Source organism: Equus przewalskii, chromosome 17, assembly GCF_037783145.1.
Source record: "Equus przewalskii isolate Varuska chromosome 17, EquPr2, whole genome shotgun sequence".
NCBI lineage: Eukaryota > Metazoa > Chordata > Mammalia > Perissodactyla > Equidae > Equus > Equus przewalskii.
Window position 1 is genome coordinate 64387721 of NC_091847.1, and position 15889 is coordinate 64403609.

General features: G+C 35.8%; 1 long non-coding RNA gene across 1 annotated transcript in view; it reads right to left on the bottom strand.

The window, feature by feature from the left end:
* Positions 1-206: 206 nt before the first annotated feature.
* The window catches only part of LOC139076831 (uncharacterized), a 35896-nt gene continuing 20213 nt past the window's right edge, over positions 207-15889 (bottom strand). The window contains exons 5-6 of the long non-coding RNA XR_011528825.1: positions 8521-8619; positions 207-7859 (exon numbers count right to left, since the gene is read on the bottom strand). This is a non-coding gene — a long non-coding RNA (uncharacterized lncRNA). The remainder of the gene's footprint in view (positions 7860-8520; positions 8620-15889) is intronic.

Genomic DNA, 15889 nt, shown 5'->3' on the forward strand with positions numbered 1-15889 from the left:
CATAAGAGGCCCTATTCTAGCTGAGAAGAAGACAAATTTTCTGTACTTACAAATCTCACATCGTAGAGGAGACTGACAAAAATATATAAGTAAATGATTGTATAAGTGTGGCTCACTTATAATGGAAAAAGCAGCAGCATCTGCTTTACATTTATTTATTCATTAAACATCTGTTGAGAATACAAGGCACCAGGCTCTTTTATAGATCCTGGAGATAAAGTTATAAAAAAAAAAAAAGAAAAACCCAGATAAAAATTCTGCTCCTATTGGAGCTACCTTTTAGAAGACAGACAATAAACAAGATTATTTAAAAAAAAAAAAAAAAAAAAGAAGTCATAGGGCCGGCCCCATGGCCGAGTAGAAAGTTCGCCTGCTCCTCTTTGCTGGCCCAGGGTTTCGCTGGTTCAGATCCTGGGTGCAGACATGGCACCGCTCAACAGGCCATGCTGAGGTTGTGTCCCACATAGCAGAATTAGAATGACCTACAGCTATAATATACAACTGTGTCCTAGGGGGCTTTGGAGAGAAGAAGAAGAGGAAAAAAAAAGATTGACAACAGATGTTAGCTCAGGGACCATCTTTAAAAAAAAAGTCATGTATTAGAAAGGAATTAGCACTAAGGGACAAAGCAGAAAATCAACCTAGAAACTGTTTATGCAGACAGTAGAAGAGGTGGCAACTTTCAACACAATAGCCAGGGAAGGTCTCAGTGAGGGGGTGATATTTAAAAAATGAACTGAAGGAAAGGTTTCGAAGCAAATTACTTGCCATCTGAAGGAAGAGCATTCCAGGCAGATGGAATAGTGACTGCAAATTGAAATAGGGAATGCAAAGGTGGAAGAACACCTGCCATGTTCAAGAAGCATCAAGAAGATCTACAAGCATGGTGTGGAGTGAGCAAGGGGCATATTTGTGGGAGATCAGGTCAAAGAAGTAAGTAGACACTATAGGTCATTGTACGAACTCTGTCTCTTATCTAACTAAGACTGGATGGCTTTTAGGATTTTGAAGAAGGGGGTAACGTGAATTGACATGTGTTAAGAGTCTCATTCTGATTTCTGAGTTGACAATATGCTTTAGGACAGGCATGAAATCAGGGTGATGAGTTAGGTAAGAGAACATTGCCGTCATCAAGGTAAGATATAATAATTACTTGAACAAAGTAGTAACAATGGAAGTAGTGTCAAATAGTAGACTCTGGATGGATTTTGAGACAGAGTTGACAAGATATGACAACATATTGGAGGTGGCATATAAAAGAAAGCAGTAAAATGACTACAAGTTTTTTATCCTGAGAAAATGGAAGATAAAGTTGTCATTTACTGCTATGGGGAAGGCTGGGTACAAGCAGGTTTAAGGAGTGTGTCACTCCAGGACCTCAGTTTTTGACATTGAGTTGGAGATGCCCATTAGACATCCAAGTGCGGTTGTCCAGTAGGTAGTTTGGTATATGATTCTGCAGTTCAGGGTGGAGGTCTTGGCTGGAGCTGTAAATGTGGGAGTCACGGAAGTCATCAGCATATAGAGGGTATTTAAAGCCAAGGGTTTATAGGTACTCACAAAGGAAGTGGATAAACATAAAAAAGAGAAGAGCTCCAAGGACTAAGCTCTGAACAATCCAAACTGTAGAAAGCAGAGAGACAAGAGGAAGGAGCAAATTTGGCCAATGAGCTAGAGGAAAAAGAGGCAAGCATGCTGTCCTGAAGTTAAGTGAAAAAATACATATTAACTTTGTTATATGCTGCTGAAAGTTTAAGTAATACAGAACTGAAAATTGACCACTAGATTTAACAACGTGGAAGTCATTGGTAACCTTGACAAGACCATGCTCGGTGGCCTGGTAGGATTGAAACCTGATAGAAAATGGAAGGAAATAAATTTAAGATCATAATAATTTATTTCCTTTTCAATAATTATCTCTGTAAAAAGGATAGAAATAGCACATGTCCTGGCAAAAGAAGTAGAGTCAGGAAAGGGAGATTTTGTAGGTGGGAGGCATATTTCCATGTTGATGGAAATAATCTAGGAGATTGAGTAACTGACAATACAGTTCACGAGACGACTTATATTTTAATATTCTCACTCTGGCTTCTAAGTAGAGAATAGACTTTAGGGGGACAAGAGTGTAAACGCCTTGTACTAAGTAGCAGGAATGGAGTAGTGAGAAGTAATTAGATTCTGGATGGATTTTGAAGGTAGAAGGGGAAAACATTGATAAAAGTACTTGCCTTGGATAATTGATAGGTGAGGAAATCTAATGAACAAACAGATGCTCCAGTTCTAAATAAAAAGCATAGAAGCACAGCCATAAAAAACAAGGCAAAAAGGAATATGAACATTGATGGAGCTAAGTATAGATGGGTTTGGTGGAGGCTTGTAGATGTTCTTTTCTTTTGCTTCTATTTTCTCAGTAACATAGAAAAATAATTATAAGCTAAGGAAGTGGGACATCTAGGAACGAGCTGACAAAAGGAGAGTGTGTGAAATTGCCATTAGGACAATGGAAGATAGAATGAATAAGAAACTATTGCTGGGCACCTCTCAAGGTTCAGTTGAGGTTTATGATCATGAATTTAAAGGCAGACTAGCTGGCAGTTTTTATGATCTCCTGCAGTTTGGTAGGTTGTTTTTAACTTTTTTTTGTGATGCAGATTGGCACTGAGCTAACATCTGTGTCAATCTCCCTCTATTTTACATGGGATTCTGCCACAGCATGGCTTGACGAGTGGTGCTAGGTCCATGCTCAGGACTCGAACCTACAAATCCTGGGCTGCCAAGGTGGAGCGTGTGAACTTAACCACTACGCCACTGGGTTTACTGACCCTGGCCTTCAGTTGTTTTCAAATACGTGAGTATAGGCACAGAGTTGGGTTTAGCCAGGGTGTAGTTTAGCCAGACAAATACATGTGAGAGAGAGGCAAAGAAGTTGACAGTGTACACAAGGACATAGACTTCTATTGCTGCCGTGACAAATTACCATAAACTTAGTGGCTTAAAACAACACAGATGTATTCTCCTACAGTTCCATAATTCAGAAGCCTGACATGGGTTTCAGTGGGCTAAAACCAAAATGTCAGTAGAGACGCAGTCCCTTCTGAAGACTCTAGGATAGAATCCATCACTTTACATTCTCCCATCTTCTAGAGGCAGCCCATATTCCTTGGCCCATGGTCCCCTTTGTCCATCTTCAAGTCCAGCAATGGGTTTGCATATCTCCGTGCCTTTCTTCCATAATCACACCTCTTTCTGACCAGAACAAGAAAATGTTCTCCACTTTTAAGGACTCACATGATTATGTTGGGTAACCTCTCCATTTTAATGTCCTCACCTTAATCACATCCAAAAAAGTCCCTCTGCCATCGCTGTCAAGTCAGAGCAGAATTCTGATTTTCACAATAGTGCCAGTATTTTTATTGCCTTTATGAAGTAGATTTATGGATATCCTCATCCACTCTGCCATTCAGGAAATTCCCCCCTGTTTCTGTCTGGAGAACAGACTATAAGGCATCATTGATGGAGGGAGCCACTAATTAGGCGGCTATGGCAGCGCCATGATGAAGAATGGTGATGCCATGGGCCGGGTAGTTGCAGAGTTGTAAAGGTGAGAACTGGAGAAACTTGAGGTATATTTTTCCTTCTTATTGACCGACTCTATAAATCTTGTAATACTTATTTTCTCTCTCATTCAATGAAGGATATAGGAGGAAGCCATAAAATTTTCAACCTTACTTTACCTGTATTACTAATTTATATGTAACAAGGCCTAACTCCACTAATTTTATCCTATTGTTAATAGTTATTGTAACTCTTAGTTTGTAAGCAATAGAAACTTCTTACATCAGTAGTATGTGCTCATGTAAGCTCTCCAGACTTGCATTTGTATTTTTTCTTGCTCAAAAATAAGCTTTCAGTTATGTGTAATTCCTAAGCGTTTGTTATAGCCACAACTTTCTGTCCTCAGCTCAAGTGTACACACCCGTGAGATCTGCTCCATTGAGAGTCATGGTTTAGACAAATAGCCTCTTTCTCATTTTTAAGGCTTTCTGGGCTAGGAAGGCCCTGCTTCATGTAGTTGGCTACATTTATTTTGTTCTTTATGCCCCCTTAATATGAAACAAAAGGTTTAGACTGAGCTTGGGTCAAAACATTAGTGGCAAAAACATTGGTAAAGATTTTTCTAACTACAGAGTGACCAATTGAGGGATTTTCGATTCTAGAAGCACATTTTTGTAAATATTTCCTTGAAAACATAAAGCTAAATACTAATATATTATTTTTTCTTCAGTTATATTATTTTGTCCCCTTCAGTTTTAATTCACACCTCATAATGAAGTAAACCCTATGTTTTCTGTAAAGAAACAAACACCTGTTCATGCATCGTGTCATCTGTTCCTTTCCCTACAGATAAACATCAAACGCTGATGACCTCATTCAATCTTAGAGATTGACACTCTCTAGTGGGAAGAATTAATACTAAGAGTATCAAGTACTTCATTACGTTTCTCCTAATTAGGGACAACTAGGCCAACAAAAGTTTTAGTGTAATTGAACAATTTTAAAATTTATGCAGAAGTCTGTTCTAAGTCACACTGAGTCAAATCTATAAATGTTCTGTCTACAAATTACTATAATTAAGCCTAAGAGATAATTTGAACAAAAGGCTAAGTAAATAATTTTTTCTCTTACCTGACTTCACACTTATCTCTAATCATGACTGGATCTATTTTCATTAAACAAAGGACTTTGACCTTACATTTGAAGACTTTTCTTCAGATAATAGAAGGAGTCTCCAATAAGTTATTTATTGCAGTTCAATTTTTTTATTGAGATAACATTTGTTTATATAACATTATATAAATTCCAGTTGTGCCTCATTATATTTAGATTTCTGTGTAGATTACCTCACGTTCACCACCCAAAGACTAATTACAATCTATCATCATACGCATGTGCCTAATCATCCCTTTCGCCCTTCTCCCTCCCTACTTCCCCTCTGGTAACCACCAATCCAAAATCTGTCTCTGTGTGTTTGTTGTTCTTTTTATCTTCTATTTATGAGTAAGATCATATGGTATTTGACTTTCTCCCACTAACTTATTTCGATTAGCATAATTCCCTCAAGGTCCATCCATGCTGATGCTATTGGCAAGATTTCATCCTTTTTCATGGTTGAGAAGCATTCCATCATGTATATATACCACATCTTCTTTATCCATTCATCCCTTGATGGGCACCTAGGTTGCTTCCAAGTCTTGGCTATTGTGAATAATGCAAAGAACATCAGGATGTATATATCTTTACACATTCATGTTTTCATATTCTTTAGATAAATACCCAGTAGTGGAATAGCTGGATCAGACAGTAGCTCTATTCTTAATTTTTTGAGGAATCCCATACTGTTTTCCATAGTGGCTACACCAGTTTGCACTTCCACCAGCAGTGTACAAGAGTTTCCTTTTCTCCACATCCTCTCCAACACTTATTTCCTGTCTTGTTAATTATAGCCATTCTGACCAGAGTGTGGTAATATCTCATTGTCGTTTTGATTTGCATTTCCCTGATAGTTAGTGATGTTAAACATCTTTTCCTGTGCCTGTTGGCCATCTGTATATCTTCTTTGGAGAAATGTCTGTTCAGATCTTTTGCCCTTTTTTTTAATTTTGTGTTTTGACAGGTATAAGCTCTTTACATATTTTGGATATTAACCCTTTATCAAATATATGATTTGCAAATGTCTTCTCCCAACTGTTAGGTCATCTTTTCCTTATGTTGATGGTTTCTTTTGCTGTGCAGAAGCTTTTTACTTTGATGTAGTCCCATTTGTTTATTTTTCTATTGTTTCCCTTGCTCAGTCAGACATGGTCCTTGAAAATATTATGCTAAGACTGATGTCAAAGAGTATACTTCCTGTGTTTTCTTTTAAAAGTTTTAGGGTTTCAGGTCTAGCATTCAAGTCTTTAATCCATTTTGAGTTAACTTTTGAGTATAGTATAAGATAATGGTCTTCTTTCATTCATTTGCTTGTGGCTGTCCAGTTTTCCCAACACCATTTATTGAAGGGACTTTCCTTTCTCATTGCATGTTCTTGGCTCCCTTGTTGAAAATTAGCTGTCCATAAACGTGTGCATTTATTTCTCAGCTCTGTAGTCTGTTCCATTGATCCATGTGTCTGTTTTTGTGCCAGTACCATGCTGTTTTGATTACTATAGTTTTGTAGTATATTTTGAAATCAGGGAGTTGGTACCTGCCGCTTTGTTGTTTTTTCTCAGGATTCCATTGGCTATTCGGGGTCTTTTGATAATCCATATAAATTTTAGGATTCTTTGTTCTATTTCTGTGAAAAATGTCATTGGAACTTTGATGGGATCGCATTGAATCTGTAGATTGCTTTAGGAAGTATGGACATTTTAACACATTAAAAATATTTAGGTGCTTATATGTTGGGTGCCATAGATATTTTCAAGTTTTATATCCTCTCCTCTTGTTGGATTAGTCCCTTTATCATTATGTAGTGGTTCCTTCTTTGTCCCTTGTTGCAGTTTTTGTTTTAAAGTCTATTTTGTCTGATATAAGTATTGCTGCCCCAGCTTTCTTTTCATTGCCATTTGCATGGAGTACCTTTTCTATCTCCTCACTTTCAGTTACTGAGTGTCCTTAGGTCTGAAGTGTGTCTCTTCTATGAAGCATATATATGGGTCTTCTATTATTATGCAATCAGCCACCCTATGCCTTTTGATTGGAACATTTAGTCCATTCACATTTAAAGTAGCTATTGATAAGAAAACTGGAATAGCTCTCTCCTGGAGTCCTGTTATAAAGTATTTAGTGAAAACTTAAAATGTATTATTATCTTTATCTCTCACAATACCAACAAGAAGTCTTTAATTTGTATGTCTTCTTTGTGTCTATGCTCAGCCTGATCTCGGTGTCTTCACATTACCCAGGCCTTTAATTAAGCCCAGAGTTCTCTAGCTCTTGTCTCTCCAAGAAATCTACTGATGCTCCTACCCCATACTTTATTTGCCCCACAGCATCATAATGTGGTTAGTAATAGAATTTAGACTATATTTTTGCTACTGAGAGATAGCTTAGAGACAATCTAGGCTCTCCTATTTTATAGGAAAAAAAATACCAAAGCCTAGAGAATTGTAGGGACTTGTCCAAGTTTACACATCGTGTTGAGACCAAAGCAGGAATAGACCTAATGCTCACTTTAAAGAAATTCAGATTTTATTACATTCCATGTCACTCAAATAAACCTTATTTCAACGCCTACTTTTAAATTAATGTATCAATTTATATCATGCCAAAGAATAGCAGAAAAGCACACAAAATATACTCCAAACTCAAGCTGGTTCCACTGTGGCAGATATGCATATAGTAAATATAAACAAAATGAGAGTAATGCCAATATAACATATATCATTGTCATAAAACCCAAGTGCTGAAAATAAGGCATTCCTAGAACTTTGACAAATTCAAGAGCGAAATGAAGAATAATAGCTACCAAATGTAATGAGTGACTTGTGGAAATAATCCAACCTAAAGAGCAGACAGGAAATAGGTGAAGGAAAAGCTTCCATCAGAGTGATTCTGGCATTCTAGTTATCACTACTTTTTGGCCTAATAATAATAATAAATGATTCTGTAGCTTAATTCTAAAAATGGATGGAGTTTGTCATAAAGATAATCAGTTGTACTGCAAACAGTCTGAAGAAAAAAATGTCAATGTAAGGGGATTTATCAGAATGGCAGTGTTTATTTGTTTCTACTAAACTCTCTTGAAGCTCATCCCTTTGGCTCTTCCCTGTAGACTTCTTTATTAACATACCTGTCACCTTCCTTGAGAGCACAATCTCCTAGAGAAGAAGGATTTAATATTAATTAGGAAAACGGAGTCATAGATTGGAGAATCTGTCAGTTTTTAACCCAGGTACATAAGAAGCACTAAATTTGAAGATGACAATCATTCTGGAATTAAAGGAGAATTTTCTGTTCTGAGGCAGAAGCAATATATAAGATTTCTTTGTTGCCAGGATAAAATATACCTTATGACTAGTCACCTCTCTTTGCTCTCTTTCCATATTCACTGTACCCACTCGCTTTTGTTGCCAGTTGATCTCTAAGATGTTCTATTATCGGGAGAACAGTAAGTTGGAGATGAGGGACCATCTAGTATTCTGGTGGCTGCAAAAAATGCTCCCCTATTGAGTTAGTAGGCACTCTGCCTTAAATATTTTTGAGTTTCTCTAGTGTTAATCACTCTCTTTCAGTTTTGTCTACATTCTAAACTTACAAATCTGAGGTATAGCCCACAAGACGTACTTATTCCACTCTGTGTATCCCTACGTGTGGAGTTGTACCCAAGTGAAGAGCTAGCTTCCTTGTGTCTTTTCAACTCTTCATAAATGATCCCATAAAACTGAGGCAGATTTTTATAATTAAGAAGTTGTGAAATAAACATGAAATTTTAAAACGTGAGAAGAAAATAGCATAAAAGAGAAAGCTGGCTTTACTTACTTGTTTCTCCAAAATGCTTTCGAAACTCAAACTTTGTCTCTCTGCTCATACAGACTTCTTCATTACCGTGCTTGCCACCCTCTTCAAGAGTGTAAGCTCCTGGGAGATAAGAATTTAGTGTTCATCTTCTGTATCCCTAGAGTCTGGCACAATGCCTGCCATATAATAGCCACTAAATAAATGTTTAATAATGAGAAAAAGAATTTAGTGTCTGACAGAAAGAAACAATCCATTCTTTCCCATACAGCTCATTATGCTGATAGGATCTCTAGGTAATTATTACTAATGACAAAGAACATTGATTGAGTGCCTATTTAGATCATATAATCCTATTTAAATAAGCAGCCAGCATACTCTCTCTCTCTGAACCACAAGGCTCCTTCAATAGAAAGTACTGAAGATTAAAACAGTATTCAAGGTAATTTGAAGAGGAAGATAATTACACATGAATGAAGAGCTGGGAGAAGGTGCAGAGAAAATCCAGATCTCTTTCTTCTGTTGGATTCCTCTAGAGTTCCCACCCAAAATATCAAAGCCATAAATAGGATGTTTGCCTTGTGTGTTGATAAGAAAAATCTTGAAATTTTGAACAGCTTACTTTATAATTCCTCATTAGGGAATATTGACTATCCTTACTTCCATTACTCTTGGACATTAGACACACTGTGAGTCAACATTGATCACTTCTTCCTGCAAGTAGGCCATGGCAATGATTAGGAAGATAACTGTTTGGAAACTTATAAAGCTGCCACTTAGTCAAAGTGCATCCTTGACTGTGATTCTGTAATCACTTTTTAATGGGCTACGGTGACTGGCTGAGTGTTTGTTATCTGTGGTTCTCATAGTTTTTATTGTCTGATATTTTGATCTCTTAAGGACATCCCTTCAGTATTTCTGTGCTACAGGCTACTTCTTGTCTTTTTAATCTTAAAGCTTCCATCACCACCAAACTGTCATGAATGCCACATCTTCAGCCTCCCTTTAAATACTATGGAAAGTCTAAATGTTTTAAAAAGTAAAAATTCAGGGAAAAATTCTGGGGAAAGTAATTGTGGGATCATTTCACTTATTTTTAAAAGCTTCCCTACTTTCATAACAAATTAGCCTTTTGGACCTATGCAAATATCAGTCTTCAGAGCCACCTTAATATTCTTTTTAAAAATTTCAGCTGCAGATTTTAGGATCTTTGATGGAAATTAAAAACAGCTACTATTATTATTTTCTGCTACTTCTACTCCAGGATCAACATTTCGACAATTGTGTTCCTGATCCCACCTTCCAGGTTATTTTTGAAAGTGCAATACAATGTTTCTATCTTTAATAATAATAATAATGTAATATCTCCAAAGCAGACATTCAAGATAGCTCACATTGACACGGTTTGACTTTTTAAGGCAAGTTTCCATGTGGCCTCAATCGCTACAGTATCAGATGGTTGGTAGTTATTCCCCCTACTTCTCTGGCTCAGCTTAGAAATCCAACATCAAACCCTCAGCTGGAACCGCAGGAAGAAAAGTACAGTCTGGCATCTTTAGGTTTTGCCAACTCCAAGTGCCAATGTGAACCCAAGGCCACATGCTCTGTTCAGAGACATGCCACCTACCAAACTACAATTCACAACATGTCCTGAACTTAGTGAACTAATACAATGAGAAAAGAAAATGGCAGCTTTAATTCCAGAGAAAACTGGAATAGCTCACTTTAAAATATTTCTAGTGATTCTATTCAATTCAGCAAAACTTTACTACACCTATACTTTCTGCAAAACAATATGGTAATTCTTAGAGATGTGGGGACAAAGAAGCACAACAAAGTAAAGCACAAATTCTGACTTCAAGGTGCCTGCAGTACAGTGGCTTCTTGGATAGAGATAGCAATAAAATACCTTCCATAATTTGTATAATTGTATGATTTAGGTATTTTGTTGTTGATGTTGTTTGTTTGTGTATTGGAAAAATTCTCTCTTTCTCCTTTACTCTACACAAAACACTTCTGACAACATATGTGTGGGTCTTCCACACACTGAGCAATTCTGCAACACCTGATATGTGTCCTCCAATTCAATCCAGTTCTGATTCTATCTACCTCAAGTTACTATCAGATCCCACAGGTTAATGGCTCAGGCGCACAAGACCACCCCCGCTTCATTTCAGGTACCAACCACAAGTCCAGGGTGTCCCCTGTTCTTCTGACCTTCTGGCTATAAATTGGAGGTTCCCAGGCATCCCTCCTGGAGTCCTGTTAATTTCCTAGAGTGGCTCACAGAACACAGGGAAGCATTTTATTTATGAGATTACCAGTTTATTATAAAAGGATATAAATTAAGAACAGCCAGATGAACGAGACGCATAGGGCAAGGTATTTGGGAAGGGGCATGGAGCTTCCATGCCTTTACCAGGGAAGCCACTCTCCCAGCACCACCAGATGTTCATCAACCCGGAAGCTCCCCAAACTCTGTACTATTGGAAATTTTATGGAAGCTCCATCACTTATGCATGATTCATTATTAACTCCATTTCCAGCCCCTCTCCAGAAAATGGAGGGTGGGGGTGAAACTTCCAAGCTTCTAATCATGACTTGGCCTTTCTGGTGACCAGCTCCCCTCCAGAAGCCCATCAAATGTCACATCCCATCATTCAGAAAATTCCAAAGGATTTAAGAACTTGGTGTCAAAGGCTTCCATCACTCAAGAAATTACAAAGGGCTTAGGAGCTATATGTCGGGAACTTGGGGCAGAATATAGAGAGATAGACAGACACACAGATACATAGATTTATATACATTTCTTATTATTTCACAGTTTAGTAAAAGCAGAACATGCTAAACTACAATGGAGATTCAAGAAAGCACTAAGTGATCCTAACTGGTGGTTTGGCTCATAGAAAGCTTTATGAATGAGGTGGCATTTTAAAGCATGGTGGAAGTGAAGAAACCAAGAAAAAGTAAAACAAAACAGAGTAGGGAGAGGTAGAGAAGCAAGACCACACACAGTGAGTTAAGGAAATATCCGGATATCCAGACTGACTTAGTGCAGGATCCATGAAGAAAAATAACAAGCGATGAATCTGAAGACAAAGGTGGAAGCCAGATCACTGAGTGCCTTAAAATGCAGCCTGACAAGTTTGAATTGTAGGCAATGGGAGCTATTGGAAGTTTCCGTATTGTTTGTTTTTAGCAGGTGGGTGAAATTATTAGAGTTCTGCTTTAGAAAGAATACCCTCGCAGTATTGCGCAAGGTGGAATAAATGGAAGTGGAAGGAAAACAGGAAGCCATTATTCTATCCTGTGCAGAAACAAGCCCTGAATCAAAATGATGGTAGTAAAAACAGACAGAAGGGAACTACTGTGGGTGAAATTATTTCCCTTTTTTAGATCTTGAAAGAAAATCTTTCCACATTTACATATGCAACTATTATCTTGTCACACTTTAACAATGAAAGTATGTCATTAACATTTTCTGCAGTAATTTATCTTGTATATACTAAAATAGTTTGCTTGCAATGTGAAATTTTATTTTCTATGCAGTGTTCGTGTATGTGAAAATCTTCTAAAGGTTTGAAAAATATTAGAAATTAAAGAGATATTTAGTGGTCAAACTCATTCATATTCAGAGTTTTGCATTTGTTGTCTTTCAAAAGTATTTTTGAAGATCCCCTTTGAGTTCCAAACTAGTAGCTGAAAGAATGTAATAACAGAAGCCATATACATGTAGGGTAGACAACCAGTAGAAGGAAAGAAACTCAATACGTTGTGTCAAAGCTTATTTAAATGGTAGACCAGAGCACTGCAATAAACTTGCTGGGAAATTGAGGCATAAAGACAAGGGCCAGCCATCTGACAATAGAGAACTCAATGAGATAGACAAGAGTGTCTTCATTCATTCATTTATTCACTATCCTATGACTTAGCCATGGCCTGGTTAATATATGTGGCAGAAAAGAAAAATGACTTTAATGTATTTTCAATCAGAGTTATCAATTCTCTAGTATGAAAGAAGATTTTAAAATGATTCCTCAGTGTTAAAGTATTTCTAAAGCTTAAGAAAACATACCAAGATTCAAAACAATCTTCCAAATAATGATTTTCTTTAACAAACCTGTACTGTGAATAAAATATATGAACAATGATATTCCTTAGAGTACTCCTTAAGAAGCGAAAACTTGGACACCATGTCAATTTCTAATTGCAGTCATGCATCACTTAAGGATAGGGATAAGTTCTGAGAACTGCATTGTTAGGTGATTTTTCCTTGTGCAAACATCATAGGGTGTACTTACATAAACCTGGATGGTATGGGCTGCTACACACCTAGGCTATGTGGTACTGACCACTATCCTATATGCAGTCCATCCTTGACCAAAATGTGTTTATGCAGCAAAAGACAATATTTTGATTATATACATGCTTTTATTTACATATTAATTACACCTTTAAAATCACTCTATAGTGGTCTATATATCAACATAAGAAAGTGTTTAACAACATATTATTAAATTTTTAAAATTAAACTACAAATTTGCATAATATAATCTTTCTATAAGTCTAGAGAGAGAGAGAAAATTAAAACTATAGAGTATATATGCGTATGTATACACACGTGTACTATATATTATTAAATATGTTAAGATTATTTTTAGAATTTTAATAGCAGTTATTTCTGAATGAGGGACTTAAGAATGATTTATTTACTCTATATATTTTCTAAATATAATTCTGCAATTGGAAAGGAAAAATACATATTTTAACCTTGTCAATTTAAATTAAATAACTATTTTAAAGGTGTTTGAAGATGTAAAATTTTTCAAATAAACTAATGTGGGCATTCTTTTAGATCAATTTAAACTGTGCTAAAGAATAAAAGAAGCATAAAGCTTATTGTAACTCAGACTTGTTCCCCAGTGGAAGAAATGCACTTCATATGAATAGAATATCGATGAAATGAGAACAACAGTATGATATATACGATTGTCATGAAACCCATTTCTATCAAAGCACATGGAAGAAAGTGAGGCACTTCCAGAACTTTAACAAGAAGAATGAAATCTGGTATAAAAGCAATCAAATATAATAAGCCACCTGTGGTAATCACCCGCTCTAAGCAGCAGAAAGTAAATAGATGAATAAAACAGTTAAGTTGGCCAGATTTACCAGCAACTACAGCAGACTTATGAAAACCAATTCATCCCCAGTTGTAATCTAATCCTAATAATTTATGAGGATGTATCATAGTCCATCCTAGAAACAGATGAAGCTTACCATTACGATAACAAAATTTGCCTTATACAAAATATTTTCCTAATATGATCTTCCCTTAAAGGACCTTTCAACTAAAATGATAAATGCAAAAAATAAAACCCAGACTGGACTTCACCTTTTACAAAATACCTTTCATTAACCATATCTTTTATCACTTTCTTTTAACTTTTTCTCTTCGGATAATTATAGATTTTCATGCAATTGTAAGAAATAGTACAGAGGATACCCTATACTCTTCATCCAGTGTCCTCAACAGTAACACCTCGCATAACCATAGTACTATGTCACAGCCATGAAATTAACATTGATATAATCCATAAACCTTACTCGGATTTCACTAGTTTTATATACTATCATTTGCGCGCATGTCATATTTGGTTCTACTTAATTTTCTCACATGTGTAGATCTGTGTGACCACCATCACAGTCAAGATACAGAACAGTTCCATCACAACAATCCCTTCGGCTCTGCTTTTATGGCCACAGTGACCTTCCTCCCCTGCTCCTGACCCCTGTCAACCACTGATCTCTTCTCCATCTCTATAACTGACATTTCAAGAAAACTGTATTAATAGAATCATATCGCATGCTGTCTTTTGAGATTGGCTTTTTTTCACTCAGCATAAGTCCCTTGAGGTGTTATGGGGACCAATTGTTTGTATGCTTCTTTGCTGAGTGGTATTCAATGGTATCAGAGTGATTCCTCCCCTTTATTATACTTTTTCAAAATTGTTTTTAACTATTCTAATTTGTTTGCCTTTCCATATAAATTTTAGAATAATTTTGTCTGTGTCTAGAAAAAACTTGCTAGAACTTTGATAAGAAATGCATTAAATCTATAGATCAATTTTGGAAGATGATATCTTTTCTATGTTGAGTGTTCTAAGCCATGAATACAATATGTCTCTCCATTTACTTAGGTCTTTCTTTATTTCCTTCATCAGTATTTTATAATTTTCAGCATAAGGATACTGTACATATTTTACTACATTTGTATCTAAGTATTTCATTTTTATTGGAGCAATTATAAATGTTTCACATGTGCATTATTAGTATGTAGAAATAGATTGACTTTTGTGTGCTGATCCTATATCCTGCAACCTTGCTGAACTCACTTATTTGTTCTAGCATATTGTTGGTTTGTTTTTTGTTTTTGTGGAATTCTTGGGATTATTGATATAGACAATCATGTCATTTACAAACAGAGGTGATTAAATTTCTTCCTTTTCAATCTGTATACCTTTTATTTCTTTTGCTTGGTTTTATTACTTTTTCAAGTGTGCTATTATGGATACATAATAAAGATATCAAAAGTTTTAACAATATATACCTGCACAACTTGATTTTCTTTTAAAAACATAAATAACTAACTTCAATAAAATGAGTTATGGAAAAAAAATAAAAGTGTAACTTTTTTCTAACCTCTTTTATTTTACAATCACTTCAAGTCAGTACCAAAAAATAACATTATTAACCTTGGTGACCCAGTTCAGTTAGCAGGTTTTGCTCAACTGTATGAAGCATATTGGTAAAAAATAAAAAAAATAAAAAAAATTCAGTAACAACTAATTTCTTAGAAACAAATCAGAATAAACAGATTTATATCTAATACCTGAATCTTTTATGGTTTATAATCTTAATCAAGAGGTTTTCATTTTAATCACTTCAAATACAAATGAGTATTCTTATTATTACCACAAATTAATTATAATCAAGAGTTTGGATCTGCCATGAAATTAAAGCTTTATAAATTCTTGATTTGTAAGTGTCTACATGAGAGAAATAAAGTAATATAAAGAGTCTCATATTCTTTTGTAGAAATAACTTCAAAAATAAAATTTCATACAAGCCTAGCTTTGCCTTATACCAAGGCACTCTTGCTTTGAGAAATAACTGGAATCAGAGTTCATGCAGTGGATTTATTACTGATAGGTCTAGGATAGTATGTTCCAAAGTGGGGTATGTAAAATATTGGACAAGAGACATATTCTAGGGCAAAGGTTTTCATTGGTTAGTTTAGTTTGGGATAAAATATATAAATCCCTTTTGAGCTTACTACCTATTAGCTTATTAAATTATCTATGAAGTCCTGCATTACTGAAACCTATTTACC